The sequence below is a fragment of the Spermophilus citellus genome (assembly GCF_964194105.1).
Source record: "Spermophilus citellus genome assembly, chromosome: 11".
Taxonomy (NCBI): Eukaryota; Metazoa; Chordata; class Mammalia; order Rodentia; family Sciuridae; genus Spermophilus; species Spermophilus citellus.
This window is the reverse complement of record NC_138192.1, coordinates 111,007,002-111,018,755: the sequence shown is the minus strand read 5'-3', so window position 1 is coordinate 111,018,755 and position 11,754 is coordinate 111,007,002. Positions and strand designations below refer to the sequence as shown.

Here is an 11,754-nt window from a genome sequence, read left to right as displayed (position 1 = left end):
GTTGGTGAATGGTTCCTTTTAACAGTATATAATTTCTTTCTTTATCCCTTTTGATTAACTTAGACTTGAAGTCGATTTTATTCGATATGATGGCCACCCCTGCTTGCTTACGAGGACCGTGTGCATGGTATATTTTTTCCCATCCTTTCACCTTCAGCCTGTGTATGTCTTTTCCAATCAGATGTGTCTCCTGGAGGCAGCATATTGTTGGATTTGTTTTTTTAATCCATGATACCAGCCTATGTCGCTTTATTGGAGAGTTTAAGCCATTAACATTCAGAGTTACTATTGATATATGGTTTGTACTTCCAGCCATGTTTGATTATTTATCCTTTTTTAAAAAAAATTTAGTTTGTTTCTCCATGATTATCTTTCCCCTCGCCCTCTGTCTCTACCGAGGCACTTCCTACTGATGGTTTTGGTTATTGTTTTTCATTTCTTCCTCGTGTAGTGTTTTGCTCAAAATGCTTTGCAATGCTGGTTTTCTGGCTGCAAATTCTTTTAACTTTTGTTTATCATGAAAGATTTTTATTTTGTTGTCATACCTGAAGCTTAATTTTGCTGGATACAGAATTCTTGGTTGGCATCCATTGTCTTTCAGTGTTTGAAATACATTGTTCCATGACCTTCTTGCTTTCAGCGTCTGTGATGAAAAATCCGTTGTTAACCTTATTGGTTTACCCCTGAATGTAATCTGCCTCCTTTGTCTTGTAGCTTTTAATATTTTCTCTTTGTTCTGTATATTGGATATCTTCATAACAATGTGTCTTGGCGTTGGTCTACTGTGATTTTGTGGGCTCGGTGTCCTGTATGCATCTTCAATTTGTATATCTGTTTCCTTTTTTATTTCTGGAAAGTTTTCTGTAATTATTTCATTCAGCAGGTTACTCATTCCCTTGGTTTGAATCTCTGTACCTTCTTCTATACCAATGACTCGTAAGTTTGGTTTTTTATGTTATTCCATAACTCTTGGATATTTTTCTCGTGATTTTTTACCAGCCTTTCTGAGTTGGCTAGACTCTTTTCAAGATATATTTTGTCTTCATTATCTGACGTTCTGGCTTCTACTTGCTACACTCTGTTAGTGATACTCTCAATTGAGTTTTTAATTTGGTTTATTGTTTCCTTCATTTCTAGAATTATTGTTTGATTATTTTTTATAATTTCTATCTCCTGATAAAAGAAGAAGTTAAGCATCTTTATCTGTTTATGTAATTCATTCTCAATGTGTTCTTTTGCTCCTTGAATTTGCTGTCTCGTATCCTCTTTACGGTTCCATTCCACCTGTCTAAGGTGTTCCTTGAGTTCTTTATATGACCATTTTTCTGATGACTCTAGGTCCTCCTGAATATTTAGGCTGCCCTGCATTGTTTGTACTCCTTTTCTTCCTTGCGTTTTCAAGCTGCTCATGTTACTTCTTGTTCTGTTTGACTGCTGAGTTACTGTTTACTCCTGTAGCCACAGGTTTCAATGAAGTTATCTCCTCCGCCGCAGTCTGGTGATGTCAGTTCTCTGCCATGGTGGTATCTCTTGCAAATGGCAACAGTTCATTTCCCTTTGCCGGGTGACCAATGCAATGGGTGGGTCCTTACTGTCTCTCCCAAGCACTGTTTCAAACCTGTGGCCACTACCTATGAAGGTTCGGTTGGCATTTACCTCCGTGGGATCAGAAGGGCTGACCAGTTGTTTCAGCCGGATGTATTAGTGCTGAGTCACAGCCGTTTGTCTGTGGGAAGCAGGCGAATGGGAGCTTGAATTCAGCCGATCTGGGCTCAGTGTGTGTTCTGAGAGGCCCAGACTGTTCGCCCCAGATCCACGTCAGCTCAGCATTGCCTAATGATCCATTTTCTGGATTTCAGGATGCTTAGTGTTCCCCTTATATTTTTTTTCAGCTCCAATGTAGCACAAAAACCACAGTAAATATATTTAATTATTTTCCTGCCTTACATTCTTTCTTATCACCTTCATTAGGAACCTCTCATGCTGCCTCCTCCGCCGCCACTACCGCCAACCGATCTTAGAAATTTCTAAGATGCATGTGTTTTGTACACAAATGTTGTGTTTCAAAATCAGAGTTCTGTTCCCTTTGGACTTTCTCCCACTGCTCATACTGTTATGAGAAAGGATTTTCCAAGAGTAGTTTCTGTAGCAAAAAGGGTCTGTTTATGAAAGCCTGTCCATCTTTTGCCTTTTACATGTGTTCCAACACAAAACAATTCCTAACAACAAAACAGAATCTCTTTTGATTAAAGAGCACATCACTAGACATTGGAACATTTCGCAATCCTGATTTGCACAAGTCTTCTGAGGCTCTTGCTAAACACAAAATGAATTTTTAAAAATTTACTTTTACTTTCTAGCTCACACACTTTTGCTCTGAGGTTTTAAAGATCACTAGCCAGACTAAAATTTGAAAAATAGAGTAAGGCCTATTTTCTTTGCCAAGACCATTCTCAAAAGCTCTATATTTTGTCTTAAGATTCCTAACCACTTCCTCAAATTTATTGACTTCTCCATGAATTTTATTCACACTGTGGTGAACAGTAGGGATATACTAAATGATCTGCCTTTCCAGTTTATAGCAATTGCTACCAAATTTTATGAAGTGCTAACTTTAGCCTGAGGAGTTTCAAAATACAACAAGGTAAATTTAACTTATGTGATAAAAGTTATTTTTCTTAAAGTAAGGGGGACAGACAAAAAAAAAATCAAACCTTGAGAAACTGAGAAATCATTTTAGAAATGAAAATTATAGTCTTAAATCAGAAAAATATTCTACTAAGCCCCTTTACATTCTTTCAATATCTAAACATTCAACAAATCTTTACAGATCACCTTCTTTAGATATTATAGGTGCTGAACACAGAGAAATGAAAAACAGTACCAACCTATGTTCTATTGAAATGTATATTGTAGCAGAAAAAGAATTTACTAAAAATGTGTCAAACGTATCAGATAATATATCAGATGATTGTAACACTAAAACAAAGCAGAAATAGTGACCACAGCGTCAAGGAGGAGAAGGAGCTAAAGGTTTAAAGAGGGTAACAAAAGAGGAACTAGGGAAGGAGACATTGAACAAACACTTAACAGCAATGACGGAAGCAGCCAGGAGATTAAGAGAACACTCCAGGCAAAGAGGCCAAACAGGATTCTAGATCCAGGTGAGCCAGGGTAAGAGGATTAGAGGGTAGAGATGCATCAAGAAAGTGCCCCTGGGTTCAATCAATCCCTGATACCATTAAAAAAAAAAGTAGCAGTCTGGTGCTGGTCAGTGAAGCGGGATTCTGCAGGAACCTAGGGCTAGGCTTGCTGTCACAGGCACTCCAGGCTAATACCCAGTGAGGCAGATGGCCTGCAGGGATTTTTACCTGGTGTAGTTTATCCTTATGGTTTCTATGATTAAGAAGGAATTTGGAAGGTTAATGGCAGAGCAGAAAAGATCTCTTGCTCTCCAGGACTGCCAAAAAGAACTTTGCATCTTTCTTTCTCTGAAGAAAATTCTCAGCATCTGTTTCCTCCTGTGGCAAAACTATAAGTATACCTATCACATTGTCCAGAGGGAAGACTCCTTCACAGATACCAGGCAACTTCTGCGTCTTAAGAGTCATCCCATCAACTCAGCCAAAGCTCCCTCTGGGCATAAATGCTTTGAGAGAGAGTCTTAACTGCATCTAATTAAAGAGCATGTAAACAATCTCAATTTGAGATGTGGATGTGAGATTGATTTTAATTATTTAATATTAAATTTAAAAACCCTTCTCTATAAGTGGTTTTTTTTCCCCATATGAAAGGTTGATGTAGCAACATTCTCTAGCCTAGACATATGGTGGGGTTGTTTAATAACCAAGAAAATATAATAAACTTGAATCTAGCACATACTTAGAATTCTATCATATTGAGGCCAAATAAATATATTTTAAAATTCTGAATTATAAAAGGAAAAATTTAAAACATCTTTGTGCTTAAGGGGGGCTTCTTTAATCCAAAAATTGAATCACCACAGGATTCCATTAAATAGAAAGCTCTCACAGTGAATTATTAATATATTGATGTTAACATATTTATAGACACATAGCAATGCTTTATATTGAGATTTCTAACCTAGACTGTTAGGCTTTTTTTGGGCTCTAGCAATGGACTATAAAATCCTTGAAATTATACTCAATATTATGTGTATATATTTACTTAAGGGTGTACACATACAGAGTGCCATAGTATTCACAAAGAACTTAAGACATGATGTAACTCTCCTACAATTTATGTTCTCTAAAACAGACCAAATTTGAGGAAAAGGAAAGGAAGTGATCTATTTAGGCAAGAAGCAGAAACCCAATCTCAATGAATTAAGTGAAAGGAAATTTATTTAAAATGAGGATCATTTCATAGACCCTTGTGCCAGAAATATGACCAGGTGTCACGGGAACTGAGTTGTTCTTTCTTGCTTGCTTGCCATCTCTTTCTCTTCCACTGTACACATTTGATTTATTCTGCTACCTGCCTACTGTCTCCAACAGGCTTTACAATTTTGCTCCTTAAAACCTTGCCTTGTGACTTGTTTTGGATCACCATGATCCCGATTTGAGTCCACAATTCGTCAAGCTTCTATATCTCCAAATTTAATAACATCTGATTCAGTCTCTGCTTCTCTTAAGAATATATCAGTTCTTTAGAGAAAAGGAATTGATATTCATAGCTTGGATTCTGAATTCATTCCTTGCCAAGAGGCAGCATCATCTCATATAATCCTGTTCATCTGGGCTCCTCCTTCAGAAAGGGCACATCAAAAATAGCTAGATAATATACTCCAACTGCTTAGATATGCCTGTCTACCCTACCAGTCTCTAAGTGCTCAAGCTGACCACTATGAGTCCTGTCTTTAACTTGTAAAGTACTCAGTGCTTAAATTCTAGTGCTTTCACAACACACCTACTCCATCAGAGTCTTACACTATTCTCCAAATGTCCACTTAAAAGGTCTCCCCTCTATTGGAAAGTCAAAGGGATCCAAATAAGCACAAACTTCCTCCTTGTACTCACCAACCTTAACGTCATGGTTTAAGAGTATGTGGTAAGTGCCAGATTGCCGCAGTCTTGGCTGGGCACAAGATCATGAGCCACCACACAGCTTTGTCAATTCAAACAGCAATTCTTTATTCCCAAACTCACACCGGCCTCCACACACGTTCTGGGGCAATCCCGTTCTCCTCCGCCCAATTCACCTACTCCACGAGGCTCTTTTCCAATCCTTTCTGAATCTCACGAGAACTCAACGGGAAAAAGCAGCAGGAACACCCTAATCCCGGCAGCAATAATCTTCAACCTCCAACTTCCCTAAAACCCCTATTGTCTTAAACCGGGAACGCCTTAAAAACAAATTATCTTAAACCCGGATACTTCTTAAAACCTGGATCCACCCTGGTCATTGAGCAGGGTCACCTTTCTCTCACACACATGCAAGGTCACAGCAAATTTCCAAGGCAAGTCCATTTAACATGGGGTACGCTGGCAAGGAAATATCGATGCGTCATTCCTACTTGGCAATGGCCCTCAGCACCAGATGAGGGACCCATACAGTAGTGCTATACCTGCAATAGTTGACCCCTGAGGCACATCAGGTTCTCAATATATCCCTTCTCCATATAACAAGACTATTTCGAGGAACAAGTTTTCAAGTTAACCGTTTTATAATACCAAGTCCTTTAGTAAGCATCATGTTTCCATCCAATGTGGAAGTGAATTTGGAGACCTGATAAATTTTAATGGATCAAAAATATCGTAGTTTGTGTTGAACACAATTCTTATCTTCAACACACAGTACAATATATTTCAGCATTTGAAATAAAATGAGAGCGTAGGTGACTATAAGGACAAAACAAAGATGAAAAAAGATTTTATTTCAAATGTGTCGTTCTGTAGTTTTGTGTGTGTGTGCATGTGTTTGTGTGCGTGCTCATCCCACATTTGAAATAGTGAAATAGGCTAGAGTGAACATTTGAAAATCAGTCTTAGTTGAAACAGGATCTAGAGGTGACGTCACCTCTTTATTCTTGAAATGAACATGTGTATCTAAGTCTATATATTCTAAGCCACACAATTAAAATTCTAAAGTAGAATTGTTTAGAACCAACGAAAGATATTTTTAGGAAGAAGTGTCTTAGCATTGACATTGTTTAGAATTGCCAGCTCATGGCAATAATAAGAAGCAGGCTGAGCTCTAGTCTGCTATTATTGTTTTCATATTCTCTGTAGACATTGCTCCCAGGGAAATTATTCCTCTTGCTCCTAATGCCCCTGACTTGGTGTGTGATGCCAGAGAAAAATGTCCTGGCTGGAGTGAAAGGAAATTTTAATGACAGTATTGTATAGGACATAAAGACCACAAGCTAAGCTTAAAAAATATTGGCTTAAGAGCTTGAAACATTATTAGAAATACTCAGAGAACTATGTTGTCCTGACAGGCTAGGGGATGTTATTAGCACCTTCTTACTCAATAGTTCTTAGTATGTTTCTTCCTCTGTAGAGAAAGGCTCAGGTAGGCTCACCTTTCCAGGTACTCAGTCTTATTCTAATTCTCCAGGTAGTTTCTGAATAATGTGTTTTTCCTGTATATCACTATAACTGATTTGGGTCATATACCCATCCTAAAACAATTCTTGGCAGGATATGCAGTGACTGGGTAATCTGGTGACTATGTCTGCCCTGGGAGCTAAGAGGCTGAGTCAATTAGCAGTGATACACAATCAATCAAAAACATACCTCAAATTTTGAATTTTGATCTTTTCCCAGGCTAGCAAAATGCATGTACTGTGGTGCTCTCTTGCAATATGACTCCCCTTCAGCCACTTATCACAAAAGTAAATGACCAGTACTCAACAGTGTACATATTGCCAAGGCTTTTGGATATTATGTTTTGGCATTCCATCATATCCACCCATCTGTGTGGTTACATAAGATATTCAACACTTGGTTATAAAATAGACTATCTTAGATGATTTTGCCCAACTTCGGGCAAATATAAGTTTTCTCATCTAAGCTGTGATGTTTGGTCAGGTAGGTGTATTAAATGCATTTTTATTATTGGATATTTTCAACTTAGCATAAGCCTATCAGAATTTAATCCCATCAGTCAAAGAGCATCTGTTTAATAAAGGAAAACAAAATCAGTTTCAAAGAAGATTATCTTTTGTGGACTGGTTTTTATGCCAACCTGTTCATCTTTACTTTGACCTGCACAAAAAACCTTTTATGAAGAAAGAATTATCCTCATTTAAAAATTTAAGACAAGATCTTTCCTTATTCTGCTACAAATTTGTGGGGGAAAAGCAATCATTGGTTCTTCATTTCTCTATGTCTGTGAAACTAAGACGTACGCAGCACCTTTTCTTCAGACTTTCCATAAGATAGTACATCATTAAATTCTGTTATAAAAACAATGATAATGAAAAGTAAATGAGTCATATTAACTTACTGGTAAGATCTTTATCTCCACCAAGTGAAGCTGAAATAGATATGCAATCCATATTTTCCTGACTACAAAACTAATTACATATTGGCAAACACATAATTGTCAGTTTGTATGACAGAGGCGGACCACAATGTATCAGGATCTTTAGATAATATATTTCTAAATTCAAGATAGATAAAACAAATTAATGACCGTTTTCTACCTGTTTTAAAATTTTACTATTTCTATATTGTTTCTTTGCTAAACATGTTACTAAATATTTATATAATCAACAATTTTTCTCGGGCTGTCAAGAGCCACCTGTAATTTTCAGAAGAGTCATATACATGCTTTTTATTGTTTTGACTGAAATTTGTAACTTTTTAAGTAAAAATGATATAATAACCTATTCTATAATTAATTCTTTCACAGTGAACAATCTGTTATCTAATCTGTGATGGGGAAATGACTTCAGCTGACTACAGTGAAAACCTGCCACAACCACAAGGCCAAGTTTCTGACCCTTTTTTTAGTTCTCCATGGACAAGTTGATGTCACCTCTTAGGGGGCAATTACAGAGTCAAGGGAGCTCAGGGGAGCTCTTCTCAGCAGCCTGCCACCTCAGCAGGAGTGAGTTCATCCTCCTGAACTCTGGCCTCCAATGTGTAACTGTTCATAATTTTATGAAGTATCTAAATGTCTGTCACTAATTTTAAAAAAAGAGAATAGAAAACTCTAAACCAAGGAAATTGTGAATTCAAAAAGTTAGGAGGGTTACCAAATACATTAACAACATTTTCTTTAAAAAGCAGAATCACTTTCTTTTGAAATCAACCCCACAGTGGTGAGACACGTTTTTCTTCTAGTGTCCTGTGATGGCACAGAGCCTTACCCGACAAATCCTGCCAGCTTCCAAGTCCAGCACCAACATATGGGACAGCACTCCCTCACAGCGTTGTGGAGAAGAGCACATGTCCCCACTGGGCGATGAGAGTCGAGACTCTTGGTTTTTCAAGGCCAGACATGGTTGGAGAGCTTTCCTTGTTCTGTCAGAAAAGTTCATGAAGAACTGTGAATAGGATCAGCCCAGAGGAGTAAAAGTTTTATTTTCACTGTCCAAACATCAGTCAATATACTGGGAGAGGTAGCGGAAACCTTTGCCTGAGCCTTGCCTCTTGAGCACAGTGCACATGAACACTTCCATGAGGCAGGGATTCAGTTCTTTGAGAGACATTTTCCCCTTTCCTGTGGTTTGTTCTACAAAACCCAAATATCTTATGAAATTTTTCTTCACTGATTGCATCTGTTCTGGCAATTTTGTTTCCCAAGATAGGATTGGCACATTGGCTATTATTTCATCAATCATTAAAGTATTAAGTTCAACGTTGGATTCCATGAGGCAAGAATGATTTGCATGGTCCACCAGAAAGACAATCCGTTTAATTGCTGGAAAATAATTTTTCCAAACTTGCTCATACCCACCAAGATCAAAAGTTGTAAAAGTCATTCTAGCAATTGTCAACTCTTTTGATGTTGGATGTAGTGTTGGAACATGTTAGTCCAATCTGTCATTTTTGAGCATATGAAAAAGAGTGGTTTTGCCTGCATAGTCCAAACCCAAGAATTCAAGTTTTCCAGACGTCTTATAGAGTCCTAAGAACTGGACTCTACTGCTGAAGCTATTATAGATCCACTCAAAGATGAAATACATTAATGCTTAGTGTGGCCTGAGGGGCTCCTCCGAAGGTGGTAGGCAGTTGGAACCCCCCCCTCAGAACACACAGACCAGCAGATATACATGCTTTTTAGAATTTCATTTTTTCATTGCATTTCTAATATTTTCTTGGATATATTATGGACAAAATATTCGTATCTCTTTCAAATTCATAAGTTGAAATTTAAACCCCAATATTATCATGATAGGAAAAGGGTATTTGAGAAGTAAGTCATAAGAGTAAAGTCCTAATAAATAAAATTAGTGTCCTTTTAAAAGGAGATAGGAAAGCTTTCTCTCAAAGTAAAAGACTGCTGACTACAAACCAGAAAGTCCTTGCCTAACACTGGGATCAGCCAGTACCTTCATCTTAGACTTCCCAGCCTCCATGACTTTGAAAAATAAATTTCTGTTAAGTAACAGAAGTCTATGGTAACTTGTTGTAGTAGCACAAACTAAGACGTGAACACACCTGACCACTCTTAGTATCTTGTTAAAACACCCAAATGATTTCTTAAAAATTACACCTTATCTGAATGCAATCTTTTATAATATTTCTATTAATATTTATAATATCTGAGGGAGGAAAAAAATGAGAGCTTTAAGTTTAGAATTTTTGGTACTTGAAATATGGATTGAATATATTTTCATGTAAGTCCAAATACCTACAGTGACCAGGCAACAAAGTGGGAAAGAAACAGAAGGTAAAGATGTTAAATTAAATATCATGGCCAATGCTAAGGGAGTTAGGATCTCCATATTCTAAGTGAAATCTGCTATGTGGAAACTTGGGCCCAATAATTGCCAGATACTTTGAATTATCAAGAGAAGCCAGAAATCCAAATACCATATTATTTTTAAATGTCAATTATAAAGTTTTAAAAATTTAAAGTATTATGGCTGTGGCAGGATGGGTGGGTAACAGGGAATCTGATAAGCATTCCTTTAGACCTACAGTTAGCAATTCATGGATCAAATGATAGCTAAAAATAATTTATTATTGTATAGCCTTCCTTCACGAGTAGGAACAGTTCAGATGTTCAAATACAAATCTGAGCTATGGTTTAGCTTATGAAAAATGATATAGAAAATAAATCTGATTCTTGGTTTAAAATTAGAAACTAATTTTACCTTCCACGTGCAACAGGATTGGGATGGGCTTATTTTAATTAGGCAAACAGTGCTCTGACAGGCAGAACATATTCTACAAAGAAAACCATCAAGGAAAAAAAAACCCACATAAGCAATTTTGTCATGATCACAAACTATTTCAAACCAACATCAATCTGTTTTAAATAAGCAATAAACAACTATATAATACAGAATCATAAAAGATTCAACAGTTCAAATTCTTGCTGCCAAACCAGCTAGTTTTTATCTATAGGTAAATCTTGGTTTTACATACCCATAGGTTATAGCTTCTAGGCTTTTATGCACCCACTCCCTTTTGGAAAGGGAGTGGGTGTATAAAAATATCATTTAATTACTTCATAAGTGCAAAAGTTACACAGTGTAATCCAGTCAAAAATCTTGTTGGCTTCCCATGTTGTAAACAGTGAGAAGTCTGGCTAGTAAAGTCAATTTTATTGTCCATTCACATACCCTGCCTATAGCTGTCCCTGATATTATTCTACTCTGAAAATAAAAAGTCTACTCTCATGGGGAAACTGATTGGATTTAAATATAGTTAACAGTCCTATCTTCAATATGCAAAGAAATTAATGTCCCCAATTAAAACATTTGCTAAGGCTTTTGAGAATGCCTTCCAGCTTCTAAAACTCTTGGTTTACATAGTTCTTTGCCTATATATTTTTGTCCATGCTTCAAATATAGCATTACTAAAGCACTTATAAGTTTTGTCTTGTTTTTAAATAACTTGTATATGTGTTTATCTCCAATGACTGGTACTAGGTCCCTGAAAGGTAATGTTTTGGTCTTGTCGTATTGCTCATTCATAGGGTCATATGATCGGTTGGTCTTCTATTGAGAGTAGATATTCAATGATGTTCGCAAATGAGTTAAAAAATAAAAACAAGGATTAAGAGATATGAAAACAGACCATCCTTTCTCGTTTTTCTTAGCTAATTTCTTCCTGTCTGCAGCTGTCACCTAATATTTTACAAAATAGAGTATCTTACTGATAAATTATTTGTAACAAGTTTTGAGTTCCTCATTTGCCAACAGAATATATATTTCTTAAGAACAGAAGATGAGCTGGGCATGGTGGTGCATGCCTTCAATCCAGCAACTCAGGAGGCTGAAGCAGTAGGATCATAAGTTTGAGGCCAGCCTTGGCAACATAGAGAGACCCTGACTCAAAATAAAAAATAAAAAATGTCTGGAGATGTAGCTCAGTGATAAAGTACCCTGGGTTAAACTCAAAATAAGGAAAAAAGAGACACAATTTGACCCTCTAAATAATGTGATAAGTGATGAGAGCAATTATCACATTCTATTATATTTATTTCTTCCTTAGAATACAATTCCCTGAGAATAGTGATCATACCTCGATACCTCACCCTCTTTGCATTTGCAAAATTAAGAACACAGAGCTAAATACTCAATAAATATCGATTCTTAAAATAAATTCACAA

The 11,754-nt window shown here is 36.8% G+C and overlaps 1 pseudogene across 1 annotated transcript; it reads right to left on the bottom strand.

Annotated features, from left to right (window-relative positions):
* Positions 1-8,569: 8,569 nt before the first annotated feature.
* Positions 8,570-9,157, bottom strand: LOC308630881 (small COPII coat GTPase SAR1A-like; annotated as a pseudogene). Its single transcript has one exon. The product of its transcript is annotated as a small COPII coat GTPase SAR1A-like (transcript).
* Between the last annotated feature and the right edge of the window lie 2,597 nt (positions 9,158-11,754).